The following is a 15,047-nucleotide window of genomic DNA, read 5'->3' on the forward strand; positions in this document are numbered from 1 at the left end:
TCAGTATCTTTAACCCTTTGCTTTGCTTACAGTGCAGATTCAGTATCTTTAACCCTTTGCTTTGCTTACAGTGCAGATTCAGTATCTTTAACCCTTTGCTTACAGTGCAGATTCAGTATCTTTAACCCTTTGCTTTGCTTACAGTGCAGATTCAGTATCTTTAACCCTTTGCTTTGCTTACAGTGCAGATTCAGTATCTTTAACCCTTTGCTTACAGTGCAGAGTCAGTATCTTTAACCCTTTGCTTTGCTTACAGTGCAGAGTCAGTATCTTTAACCCTTTGCTTACAGTGCAGAGTCAGTATCTTTAACCCTTTGCTTACAGTGCAGATTCAGTATCTTTAACCCTTTGCTTTGCTTACAGTGCAGATTCAGTATCTTTAACCCTTTGCTTTGCTTACAGTGCAGATTCAGTATCTTTAACCCTTTGCTTTGCTTACAGTGCAGAGTCCGTATCTTTAACCCTTTGCTTACAGTGCAGATTCAGTATCTTTAACCCTTTGCTTTGCTTACAGTGCAGATTCAGTATCTTTAACCCTTTGCTTACAGTGCAGATTCAGTATCTTTAACCCTTTGCTTACAGTGCAGAGTCAGTATCTTTAACCCTTTGCTTTGCTTACAGTGCAGAGTCAGTATCTTTAACCCTTTGCTTTGCTTACAGTGCAGATTCAGTATCTTTAACCCTTTGCTTTGCTTACAGTGCAGAGTCAGTATCTTCAACCCTTTGCTTACAGTGCAGAGTCAGTACCTTCAACCCTTTGCTTTGCTTACAGTGCAGAGTCAGTATCTTTAACCCTTTGCTTTGCTTACAGTGCAGAGTCAGTACCTTCAACCCTTTGCTTTGCTTACAGTGCAGAGTCAGTACCTTCAACCCTTTGCTTTGCTTACAGTGCAGAGTCAGTACCTTCAACCCTTTGCTTTGCTTACAGTGCAGAGTCAGTATCTTTAACCCTTTGCTTTGCTTACAGTGCAGATTCAGTATCTTTAACCCTTTGCTTACAGTGCAGATTCAGTATCTTTAACCCTTTGCTTTGCTTACAGTGCAGATTCAGTATCTTTAACCCTTTGCTTTGCTTACAGTGCAGATTCAGTATCTTTAACCCTTTGCTTACAGTGCAGAGTCAGTATCTTTAACCCTTTGCTTTGCTTACAGTGCAGATTCAGTATCTTTAACCCTTTGCTTTGCTTACAGTGCAGATTCAGTATCTTTAACCCTTTGCTTACAGTGCAGAGTCAGTATCTTTAACCCTTTGCTTTGCTTACAGTGCAGAGTCAGTATCTTTAACCCTTTGCTTACAGTGCAGATTCAGTATCTTTAACCCTTTGCTTTGCTTACAGTGCAGATTCAGTATCTTTAACCCTTTGCTTTGCTTACAGTGCAGATTCAGTATCTTTAACCCTTTGCTTACAGTGCAGAGTCAGTATCTTTAACCCTTTGCTTTGCTTACAGTGCAGAGTCAGTATCTTTAACCCTTTGCTTACAGTGCAGAGTCAGTATCTTTAACCCTTTACTTTGCTTACAGTGCAGAGTCAGTATCTTCAACCCTTTGCTTACAGTGCAGAGTCAGTATCTTCAACCCTTTGCTTACAGTGCAGAGTCAGTATCTTTAACCCTTTGCTTACAGTGCAGAGTCAGTATCTTTAACCCTTTGCTTTGCTTACAGTGCAGATTCAGTATCTTTAACCCTTTGCTTTGCTTACGGTGCAGAGTCAGTATCTTTAACCCTTTGCTTACAGTGCAGAGTCAGTATCTTTAACCCTTTGCTTACAGTGCAGAGTCAGTATCTTTAACCCTTTGCTTTGCTTACAGTGCAGAGTCAGTATCTTTAACCCTTTGCTTTGCTTACAGTGCAGATTCAGTATCTTTAACCCTTTACTTTGCTTACAGTGCAGAGTCAGTATCTTTAACCCTTTGCTTACAGTGCAGAGTCAGTATCTTTAACCCTTTGCTTTGCTTACAGTGCAGAGTCAGTATCTTTAACCCTTTGCTTACAGTGCAGATTCAGTATCTTTAACCCTTTGCTTTGCTTACAGTGCAGATTCAGTATCTTTAACCCTTTGCTTACAGTGCAGATTCAGTATCTTTAACCCTTTGCTTACAGTGCAGAGTCAGTATCTTTAACCCTTTGCTTACAGTGCAGATTCAGTATCTTTTACCCTTTGCTTACAGTGCAGAGTCAGTATCTTTAACCCTTTGCTTTGCTTACAGTGCAGATTCAGTATCTTTAACCCTTTGCTTTGCTTACAGTGCAGATTCAGTATCTTTAACCCTTTGCTTACAGTGCAGATTCAGTATCTTTAACCCTTTGCTTTGCTTACAGTGCATAGTCAGTATCTTTAACCCTTTGCTTACAGTGCAGAGTCAGTATCTTTAACCCTTTGCTTTGCTTACAGTGCAGAGTCAGTATCTTTAACCCTTTGCTTTGCTTACAGTGCAGATTCAGTATCTTTAACCCTTTGCTTACAGTGCAGAGTCAGTATCTTTAACCCTTTGCTTTGCTTACAGTGCAGAGTCAGTATCTTTAACCCTTTGCTTTGCTTACAGTGCAGATTCAGTATCTTTAACCCTTTGCTTTGCTTACAGTGCAGAGTCAGTATCTTTAACCCTTTGCTTTGCTTACAGTGCAGATTCAGTATCTTTAACCCTTTGCTTACAGTGCAGATTCAGTATCTTTAACCCTTTACTTTGCTTACAGTGCAGATTCAGTATCTTTAACCCTTTGCTTTGCTTACAGTGCAGATTCAGTATCTTTAACCCTTTGCTTACAGTGCAGATTCAGTATCTTTAACCCTTTGCTTACAGTGCAGAGTCAGTATCTTTAACCCTTTGCTTTGCTTACAGTGCAGATTCAGTATCTTTAACCCTTTGCTTTGCTTACAGTGCAGATTCAGTATCTTTAACCCTTTGCTTACAGTGCAGATTCAGTATCTTTAACCCTTTGCTTTGCTTACAGTGCAGATTCAGTATCTTTAACCCTTTGCTTACAGTGCAGAGTCAGTATCTTTAACCCTTTAAGCTGTCCTTTTAAAAACTTTGATCTCAACATTGACCCAAGTCAAAATCCTCCACCACAGGAATCCACTATCTCTGTAGACAACAACATGCAGAATTGAAGGCTCTGTGAAATCCACTATCGCTGTAGACAACAACATGCAGCTCTAAAGTATCGGTGCTCGGCTTGACGTTGTTGCCGTAGAAACGTGTTTTAGCACTGGGCCGGATCTAATGTGGTTCCATACGAGACATGCTGTGCATGGAGAGATATGCCCGTTTGTGTCTGTCTTGTGCTGTGGAGTAGAAGTGGTCCTCCCTCTCTGGCGTGGAATCAGCGCTGTCCTGTCTGTGGTGAGAGTGAGGGAGTAGAAGAGAGAGAGGATATGGGGGGAGCAGGGTTGAGAACGAGACAGAGAAAGAAGTGTGAGGATGAGAGAGAGAGTTAGGCACCTGTTTTCCCTCTGAGATGCTTTTATTCCACACTGCTACACTGATGGCTTCAGCCCATCAACTCCAGTAACTTGGCAGTTTAGTCCATCTCAGACAGATGTGGCAACTCCCACTCCCAACTACTCCCAGAGGCCTGGGGCACTCTCCTGGTACATGGTTTATAGACGCCGGGGGCACTCTCCTGGTACATGGTTTATAGAGGGCTGGGGCACTCTCCTGGTACATGGTTTATAGAGGCCTGAGGCACTCTCCTGGTACATGGTTTATAGAGGCCTAGGGCACTCTCCTGGTACATGGTATATAGAGGCCTGGAGCACCCTCCTGGTACATGGTTTATAGAGGCCTGGGGCGCTCTCCTGGTACATGGTTTATAGAGGCCTGGAGCACTCTCCTGGTACATGGTTTATAGAGGCCTGGAGCACCCTCCTGGTACATGGTTTATAGAGGCCTGGGGCCATGGTTACTATACTGTCATCTTATTCTAATTTACTGAAACCACAGTCATCATCCTGATTATATCAAATATACAGAACCAGTCAACAGTTAACCAGTCAACAGTTACCAGTCTAAAGTTTGGACAAACCTACTCATTCAAGGGTTTTTCTTTTGTTTTTACTATTTTCTACAATTGTAGAATAATAGTGAAGACATCAACACTATGAAATAACACATATGGAATCATGTAGTAACCAAAAAAAGTGTTAAACAAATCAAAATACATGTTATATTTTATATTCTTCATAGTAGCCACCCTTTGCCTTGATGACAGCTTTACACACTCTTGGCTGACTCACAAACCCAACAGAGAGTGAGAAGGTGTGTCCAAACTTTTGACTAGTACTGTATATATATATATTTAAATCGTTGCAGATGACAATATGAACGTCATACTGAAAAAAAGATGGAGACGGTAATAATCCACATTCACCGTTAAACACCTCTTTAGAAGATCCCAGGGCCTTGACCCCTAACAGTCACTTAATAAATTGGCTGTCATTTTTTACACTCACAGTTGTATTAAAAAGCATGTCCACAAGTAATGAAGAGTCATTGTGAGTCAGCGTTTCCATAAGGCTGTGCAAAGCAGGGCATTGTGATGATAATAGGCAGACCATGTTCTCTTCAGAGTCAATGACTATGGTTGGGGAGGGATTCATCTATTCAATGTAACCTGCACACCAGCCAGCTTCATAATGAACAGTTCCCGAAGGTCACCAGCCATAGATGAGAATTAGCTTTTAGATTGGCACTGCTCATTCTACTCACAGACAACAGGCTATTAGATTGGCACTGCTCATTCTACTCACAGACAACAGGCTATTAGATTGGCACTGCTCATTCTACTCACAGACAGACAACAGGCTATTAGATTGGCACTGCTCATTCTACTCACAGACAGACAACAGGCTATTAGATTGGCACTGCTCATTCTACTCACAGACAGACAACAGGCTATTAGATTGGCACTGCTCATTCTACTCACAGACAGACAACAGGCTATTAGATTGGCACTGCTCATTCTACTCACAGACAACAGGCTATTCGATTGGCACTGCTCATTCTACTCACAGACAACAGGCTATTAGATTGGCACTGCTCATTCTACTCACAGACTACAGGCTATTAGATTGGCACTGCTCATTCTACTCACAGACAACAGGCTAATAGATTGGCACTGCTCATTCTACTCACAGACAACAGGCTATTAGATTGGCACTGCTCATTCTACTCACAGACAACAGGCTATTAGATTGGCACTGCTCATTCTACTCACAGATAACAGGCTATTAGATTGGCACTGCTCATTCTACTCACAGACAACAGGCTATTAGATTGGCACTGCTCATTCTACTCACAGACAACAGGCTATTAGATTGGCACTGCTCATTCTACTCACAGACAACAGGCTATTAGATTGGCACTGCTCATTCTACTCACAGACAGACAACAGGCTATTAGATTGGCACTGCTCATTCTACTCACAGACAGACAACAGGCTATTAGATTGGCACTGCTCATTCTACTCACAGACAGACAACAGGCTATTAGATTGGCACTGCTCATTCTACTCACAGACAGACAACAGGCTATTAGATTGGCACTGCTCATTCTACTCACAGACAACAGGCTATTAGATTGGCACTGCTCATTCTACTCACAGACAACAGGCTATTAGATTGGCACTGCTCATTCTACTCACAGACTACAGGCTATTAGATTGGCACTGCTCATTCTACTCACAGACAACAGGCTAATAGATTGGCACTGCTCATTCTACTCACAGACAACAGGCTATTAGATTGGCACTGCTCATTCTACTCACAGACAACAGGCTATTAGATTGGCACTGCTCATTCTACTCACAGATAACAGGCTATTAGATTGGCACTGCTCATTCTACTCACAGACAACAGGCTATTAGATTGGCACTGCTCATTCTACTCACAGACAACAGGCTATTAGATTGGCACTGCTCATTCTACTCACAGACAACAGGCTATTAGATTGGCACTCCTCATTCTACTCACAGACAACGGGCTATTAGATTGGCACTCCTCATTCTACTCACAGTCAACAGGCTATTAGATTGGCACTGCTCATTCTACCCACAGACAAAAAGCTATTAGATTGGCACTGCTCATTCTACTCACAGACAACAGGCTATTAGATTGGCACTGCTCATTCTACTCACAGACAACAGGCTATTAGATTGGCACTGCTCATTCTACTCACAGACAACACTCTATTAGATTGGCACTGCTCATTCTACTCACAGACAGCAGGCTATTAGATTGGCACTGCTCATTCTACTCACAGACAACACTCTATTAGATTGGCACTGCTCATTCTACTCACAGACAACACTATATTAGATTGGCACTGCTCATTCTACTCACAGACAACAGGCTATTAGATTGTCACTGCTCATTCTACTCACAGACAACACTCTATTAGATTGGCACTGCTCATTCTACTCACAGACAACACTATATTAGATTGGCACTGCTCATTCTACCCACAGACAACACTCTATTAGATTGGCACTGCTCATTCTACTCACAGACAACAGGCTATTAGATTGGCACTGCTCATTCTACTCACAGACAACAGGCTATTAGATTGGCACTGCTCATTCTTCTCACAGATAACAGGCTATTAGATTGGCACTGCTCATTCTACTCACAGACAACAGGCTATTAGATTGGCACTGCTCATTCTACTCACAGACAACAGGCTATTTGATTGGCACTGCTCATTCTACTCACAGACAACAGGCTATTAGATGGCACTGCTCATTCTACTCACAGACAACACTATATTAGATTGGCACTGCTCATTCTACTCACAGACAACAGGCTATTAGATTGGCACTGCTCATTCTACTCACAGACAACAGGCTATTAGATGGCACTGCTCATTCTACTCACAGACAACACTATATTAGATTGGCACTGCTCATTCTACCCACAGACAACACTCTATTAGATTGGCACTGCTCATTCTACTCACAGACAACAGGCTATTAGATTGGCACTGCTCATTCTACTCACAGACAACAGGCTATTAGATTGGCACTGCTCATTCTACCCACAGACAACACTCTATTAGATTGGCACTACTCATTCTACCCACAGACAACAGGCTATTAGATTGGCACTGCTCATTCTACCCACAGACAACACTATATTAGATTGGCACTGCTCATTCTACCCACAGACAACACTATATGAGATTGGCACTGCTCATTCTACCCACAGACAACACTCTATTAGATTGGCACTGCTCATTCTACTCACAGACTACAGGCTATTAGATTGGCACTGCTCATTCTACTCACAGACAACAGGCTATTAGATTGGCACTGCTCATTCTACTCACAGACAACAGGCTATTAGATGGCACTGCTCATTCTACTCACAGACAACACTATATTAGATTGGCACTGCTCATTCTACCCACAGACAACACTCTATTAGATTGGCACTGCTCATTCTACCCACAGACAACAGGCTATTAGATTGGCACTGCTCATTCTACTCACAGACAACAGGCTATTAGATTGGCACTGCTCATTCTACTCACAGACAACAGGCTATTAGATGGCACTGCTCATTCTACTCACAGACAACACTATATTAGATTGGCACTGCTCATTCTACTCACAGACAACAGGCTATTAGATTGGCACTGCTCATTCTACTCACAGACAACAGGCTATTAGATGGCACTGCTCATTCTACTCACAGACAACACTATATTAGATTGGCACTGCTCATTCTACTCACAGACAACACTATATTAGATTGGCACTGCTCATTCTACCCACAGACAACACTCTATTAGATTGGCACTGCTCATTCTACTCACAGACAACAGGCTATTAGATTGGCACTGCTCATTCTACTCACAAACAACAGGCTATTAGATTGGCACTGCTCATTCTACCCACAGACAACACTCTATTAGATTGTCACTGCTCATTCTACCCACAGACAAAAAGCTTTTAAAGCTCATATGAATTCAAACTATTTCTGTTCTCTTTTGTGCTGGTGATGCACCTCATGTCATTGACTTAATAAAACATCTACCTCCTGCTCAGTGAGACAGCCCCTGAAGGTTGCATTGAACAACTCTGAAAAAGACTTGTTGTTGTTGTTGCAGAAACATGTGGACTGAAGGCAGTAACCTGTGCTTTGATTATAGTCTACTACTGTGGATTATGGAAGGTTGATTCTCAGATATCTAACCAGCGACTTCATAAAAACAGTATGTCTCTTGTCAAATCTGTTTGTTTGATGTTTATCTGCTTGACAAACTTTTGCCTCTTTCACTCAGTATAGTCAGAAGACTCATAGGCTTTATCCTTCACTCAGTATAGTCAGAAGACTCATAGGCTTCAGCCTTCACTCAGTATAGTCAGAAGACTCATAGGCTTCATCCTTCACTCAGTATAGTCAGAAGACTCATAGACTATCCTTCACTCAGTATAGTCAGAAGACTCATAGGCTTCAGCCTTCACTCAGTATAGTCAGAAGACTCATAGGCTTCATCCTTCACTCAGTATAGTCAGAAGACTCATAGACTTCATCCTTCACTCAGTATAGTCAGAAGACTCATAGGCTTTATCCTTCACTCAGTATAGTCAGAAGACTCATAGACTTTATCCTTCACTCAGTATAGTCAGAAGACTCATAGGCTTCAGCCTTCACTCAGTAGTCAGACGACTCATAGACTTTATCCTTCACTCAGTATAGTCAGAAGACTCATAGACTTTATCCTTCACTCAGTATAGTCAGAAGACTCATAGACTTTATCCTTCACTCAGTATAGTCAGAAGACTCATAGACTTTATCCTTCACTCAGTATAGTCAGAAGACTTATAGACTTTATCCTTCACTCAGTATAGTCAGACGACTCATAGACTTTATCCTTCACTCAGTATAGTCAGAAGACTCATAGGCTTCAGCCTTCACTCATTATAGTCAGAAGACTCATAGGCTTTAGCCTTCACTCAGTATAGTCAGAAGACTCATAGACGTATCCTTCACTCAGTATAGTCAGAAGACTCATAGACTTTATCCTTCACTCAGTATAGTCAGAAGACTCATAGACTTTATCCTTCACTCAGTATAGTCAGAAGACTCATAGACTTCAGCCTTCACTCAGTATAGTCAGAAGACTCATAGGCTTCAGCATTCACTCAGTATAGTCAGAAGACTCATAGACTTCATCCGTCAAGAGGTTCTGCTAACCTATTAATGTCTCCTCTGAGGCTCTCTGCCTCTTGTCCAGATTATGAAGAAAACCACAACAATCCTCTATTTATGATGAAGGTGAAGTAACATCATTGTTTCAGTCCTGCTGCCATGGGTCAACTCTAGTTATTCCACATGAAGGCACAGTTAGGATTGGCTGACACCTTTCAACATGTAAACAAAGTGAAGCCTTGAATATAAAGCATCTCCATAAGCCTTTAGTTGACTGGTTCATCCTGAGGTATAGGCCTGTACGCAGTGAATGAATTCTGGCCTCAATATGTAAGTGTATTTTACGTTGTTGGCTCAAACATTTGCTGCTGCTACAAGGGGTTGTGAAGTGTTTTCTCGTGATGTGACTCTTCACGGTTCCTGTTTCTGGCAGCAGAGAGAAGAGCTGTATGTAATAAAGGTTTCAAGTGGGTTTTTTCGGTAATGAATCAAAAAATAAAAATAACTCTGCATCTCATCTCTCTGACTCTAAACTCTGACTCACAAAAACCCAGCAGAGAAAATAACTCTGCATCTTACCTCTCTGACTCTAAACTCTGACTCACCAACCCAGCAGAGAATATAACTCTGCAACTCATCTCTCTGATGAGAGAAAATAACTATGCATCTCACCTCTCTGACTCTAAACTCTGACTCACAAAAACCCAGCAGAGAAAATAACTCTGCAACTTACCTCTCTGACTCTAAACTCTGACTCACAAAAACCCAGTAGAGAAAATAACTCTGCAACTTACCTCTCTGACTCTAAACTCTGACTCACAAAAACCCAGCAGAGAAAATAACTCTGCATCTCATCTCTCTGACTCTAAAATATGACTCACAAACCCAGCAGAGAAAATAACTCTGCAACTCATCTCTCTGATTCTAAAATATGACTCACAAAAACCCAGCAGAGAAAATTACTCTGCAACTCATCTCTCTGATGAGGGAAAATAACTCTGCATCTCATCTCTCTGACTCTAAACTCTGACTCACAAAAACCCAGCAGAGAAAATAACTCTGCATCTCACCTCTCTGACTCTAAACTCTGACTCACAAAAACCCAGCAGAGAAAATAACTCTGCAACATACCTCTCTGACTCTAAACTCTGACTCACAAAAACCCAGCAGAGGGCTTCTTGATGCACGGCACAGACATGAGTCTGAGATGTGTAAAGCAACAGGATAGTAATCCTCTGCTAAAGCTGATGTGACATTGTCACTTCACCGTGGTGCACAGCCAGGAGATGGGCCACACACCCAGGGGATCGGCTTCCTGTTCTTCTGAGCTAGCTGCACCTTTTAGACGGCCATGAAATGATATAGGCTTAGGGAGTTGGGGAGTGACACGTGAGGACAGTCGGCGCGGAGACTGTCGGCACGGAGACGGGACTAACCAAATACATTTCCCCAGCCTCACAGCCATAGCAATAGCTTAATGTGGCTTGAAATTTGAATTCTATTTTCAGGAGGCGCTGCTCCACACAGCCAAGACCCAATCTTTTTTTTACCTGAAACCCGTGAAATCAAGACATTCAGCCACCGGTGGCTCGATAGAACATGGGGATGCAGGGGTTTATTTTATTACCTGTTAGCAAAGACAGTAAACCAAGAAAAAACATGAAAATGAACCTATTGCCAACCTTAATACAGTAGGTATGGATTGGAACACTTGGTAATTGGTCAATAAAACTGTACTGTACATTAACAATGTGATGTGGGAGGCTGTGAATGGTACTGTACATTAACAATGTGATGTGGGAGGCTGTGAATGGTACTGTACATTAACAATGTGATGTGGGAGGGTGTGAATGATACTGTACATTAACAATGTGATGTGGGAGGCTGTGCATGGTACTGTACATTAACAATGTGATGTGGGAGGCTGTGAATGGTACTGTACATTAACAATGTGATGTGGGAGGCTGTGAATGATACTGTACATTAACAATGTGATGTGGGAGGCTGTGAATGGTACTGTACATTAACAATGTGATGTGGGAGGCTGTGAATGGTACTGTACATGAGAAGGGGTTAATGGTGTGTTTTTCGGAGCAGTTCTAAGAGACATATTTGAAAGCCATTAGGTGAAATAACCCAAATTAGGACCTATTGGGATCTATTACAGTACCCAGTGCAACCACACAGGAAACAGTCCCTATTGCCCGAGGGCATCATTTCAACTCTCCTAATCGCCAGGTCCCTCTCACTCTAAATGAGATGGAGGAATTTAGGACAACGTTTTCCTCCCGGCTGAATTATTTCACCTCTATGTAACCTTCATGTGATTGGATAGAAACACAGGAAGTAGTTCCACCCTCAATTGAATGCGTCCAATCTCAGAGGTGCCAGTGGTGCCAGATTGAGTTTATGGGGTTATGGGGGGTTCGGGTGTTGAATTAGGAGCAGCTACATCCTATCTTTAACATTTTACGTAAAGTGAGTATATATAAGCATTCATAACCCCCTTATGAAACCAGTCATGACACCTTTGTGTAATCAGTTAAATCACCTTTGTGTAATCAGTTATATCACCTTTACGAAACCAGTCATAACACCTTTATGAAACCAGTCATAACACCTTTATGAAACCAGTCATAACCCCCTTATGAAACCAGTCATAACACCTTTATGAAACCAGTCATAACACCTTTGTGTGATCAGTTATATCACCATTACGAAACCAGTCATAGCACCTTTATGTGCATTTCGGTATCATTCATAACCACCTTCCTAATACAGTTGTTAGAGCTACATCTCCTTGTGGGGACCGTGTGAGATTGTATGGGACATAACTCCATGTTGACTTCTGGCCCTAACTGTGGTGGCCCTGACTAACCCAACTTTTCAGCGGCTACCAACAAAACCAAAATGAGTGAATATGTAAAGCAGTAATAATGTGTCGTCAAGCGTATTGACTCTGGCACAGAGCTCAGACAGTGAGTGTGGCTCCCTGAGGCTCACCTCTGACAGATAGATTTTGGTCTGACTGGTGAGTAATGTCTGGAGACAACTGTCTGACTGGCTTCTGTCTCTTTACATCTCTTTACTGATCTAGGATTTCCCCAGTGAGTGTACAGCATGCTAGCAGCGCACTTGGGAGTCAAATGAAAAGCTTGATGACGAGATTTGTTTTTCAAGTGAATATGAAGAAGTCAGACAATAAATCTAAATGTGTATCGTTGATGAGTTAATTATGGATATGCCAATTCATATTTGATATCCCAAACTAGACTCACAGTCCCATAACTTAAGCATCTTGCCAGCTTTCATTGTTGGTCCTCTCAAGCTCTTGGACAGCATGACATATGATAACTCACATTCCATAACACAGAATAAACCACATGTGATGTATATTCAACACATATACTGCATCTCGTGACATTACTTCTTACGTGATGTTCTTCTATGCCCAAACATCAATTTTAACATCTCTCTCTTTCTCTATCTCTTTCTCTCTATCTCTACCTACCTCTCTCTCTCTTTCTCTCTATCTCTACCTACCTCTCTCACTCTCTCTCTCTCTCTCTCTCTCTCTCTCCCTATCTCTACCTACCTCTCTCTTTCTCTCTATCTCTACCTACCTCTCTCTCTCTCTCCCCCTATCTCTACCTACCTCTCTCTTTCTCTCTATCTCTACCTACCTCTCTCTCTCTTTCTCTCTATCTCTACCTACCTCTCTCTCTCTCTCTTTCTCTCTATCTCTACCTACCTCTCTCTCTCTCTCTATCTCTACCTACCTCTCTCTCCCTCTCTCTCTCTCTCTCTCGCACGCGCATGCTATCTCTTTCTCTCTATCTCTACCTACCTCTCTCTCTCTCTATCTCTACCTACCTCTCTCTCTCTCTCTTTCTCTCTATCTCTACCTACCTCTCTCTCTCTCTCCCTATCTCTACCTATCTCTCTCTCTCTCTTTCTCTCTATCTCTACCTACCTCTCTCTCTCTCTCCCTATCTCTACCTACATCTCTCTCTCTCTCTCTTTCTCTCTATCTCTACCTCTCTCTCTCTCTCTCTCTCTCTACCTCTCTCTCTCTACCTAACTCTCTCTCTCTCTCTACCTCTCTCTCTCTACCTAACTCTCTCTCTCTCTCTACCTCTCTCTCTCTACCTACCTCTCTCTCTCTCTCTACCTCTCTCTCTCTACCTAACTCTCTCTCTCTCTCTCTCTCTCTCTCTATGGCCTGTTTATTAGGTACACCCATCTAGTACTGAGTCGGACCTGGACACGGTCCAGTGTTGCAGATCGCGTGCCCACTTGCGCCGCTTCTTCTTGTTTTTGTTGATAGGAGTGGAACCCAGTGTGTGGTTGTCTGCTGCAATAGCCCATCCGTGACAAGGACTGACAAATTGTGCATTCCTAGATGCCGTTCACACCACTGTTGTACTGCAATGTTATTTGCCTGTTTGTGGCCCGCCTGTTAGCTTGCACGAATCTTGTCATTCTCCTCTCTCATCAACGAGCTGTTTCCACCCACAGGACGGCCACTGACTGGAAGGTTTTTGTTGCACCATTCTCTGTAAACCCGAGACGTGCCTGTAAAGCCCAGGAGGCCTGGCGTTTCTGAGATAGTGGAACCGGCACGCCTGGCACCGACAATCATACAAAGCTTAAAGTCGCTTCGGTCACTCGTTTCTAACGTTTAATCGAACAGTAACCGAATGCTCGATGCCTGTCTGCCTGCTTTATGTAGCAAGCCACGCCCACTTGAATCACTGTCTGTAGGAGGGAACCATTTTCATGTCTGTAGCAATGCTCACTCTTCTCATTCTGTCTGTAGCAATACTCAGTCTTCTCTCATTCTGTCTGTAGCAATACTCAGTCTTCTCTCGTTCTGTCTGTAGTATTACTGAGTCTTCTCCTCTGTCTGTAGCATGCCTGCTCTGTCTGTCTGTAGTATTACTGAGTCTCCTCCTCCTCTGTCTGTCTGTAGCATGCCTGCTCTGTCTGTATGTAGTATTACTGAGTCTCCTCCTCCTCTGTCTGTCTGTAGTATTACTGAGTCTCCTCCTCCTCTGTCTGTCTGTAGTATTACTGAGTCTCCTCCTCCTCCTCTGTCTGTCTGTAGCATGCCTGCTCTGTCTGTCTGTAGTATTACTGAGTCTTCTCCTCCTCTGTCTGTCTGTAGTATTACTGAGTCTCCTCCTCCTCTCTGTCTGAAGCATGCCTGCTCTGTCTGTCTGTAGTATTACTGAGTCTCCTCCTCCTCTGTCTGTCTGTAGTATTACTGAGTCTTCTCCTCCTCTGTCTGTCTGTAGCATGCCTGCTCTGACGTGGACAGGATGATCCTAGGAAACAAGTGTGACATGAAGGACAAAAGACAGGTGTCTAAAGAACGAGGAGAAAAGGTATGGAGGTCAGAGTTCAGGCTTTCAAGTTCTCTGTGTGTTTGAAATAAGCACTGGCGCGTCTGAGATACCTTGTTGCAGGTGTGTTGGAAACAATGTGATGACGTCAGAGAAAAGAGAAACACTGCTCTTCATAGTATTTTTGGTGAAAACCCCACACGGGTCTTCATAGTATCTTTGGTGAAACCCCCACACGGGTCTTCATAGTATCTTTGGTGAACCCCCCACACTGCTCTTCATAGTATCTTTGGTGAAACCCCCACACGGGTCTTCATAGTATCTTTGGTGAAACCACCACACCGCTCTTCATAGTATCTTTGGTGAAACCCCCACACTGCTCTTCATAGTATCTTTGGTGAAACCACCACACTGCTCTTCATAGTATCTTTGGTGAAACCCCCACACTGCTCTTCATAGTATCTTTGGTGAAACCCCCACACTGCTCTTCATAGTATCTTTGGTGAAACCCCCACACGGGTCTTCATAGTATCTTTGGTGAAACACCCAC

General features: G+C 42.8%; 1 long non-coding RNA gene across 1 annotated transcript in view; it reads left to right on the plus strand.

Moving 5' to 3' along the window:
* The window catches only part of LOC118944475, a 55,325-nt gene extending 40,754 nt beyond the window's left edge, over positions 1–14,571 (plus strand). The window contains exon 3 of the long non-coding RNA XR_005039813.1: positions 14,450–14,571. This is a non-coding gene — a long non-coding RNA (uncharacterized LOC118944475). The remainder of the gene's footprint in view (positions 1–14,449) is intronic.
* Positions 14,572–15,047: the final 476 nt, after the last annotated feature.

The sequence above is a fragment of the Oncorhynchus mykiss genome, chromosome 26 (assembly GCF_013265735.2).
Source record: "Oncorhynchus mykiss isolate Arlee chromosome 26, USDA_OmykA_1.1, whole genome shotgun sequence".
NCBI lineage: Eukaryota > Metazoa > Chordata > Actinopteri > Salmoniformes > Salmonidae > Oncorhynchus > Oncorhynchus mykiss.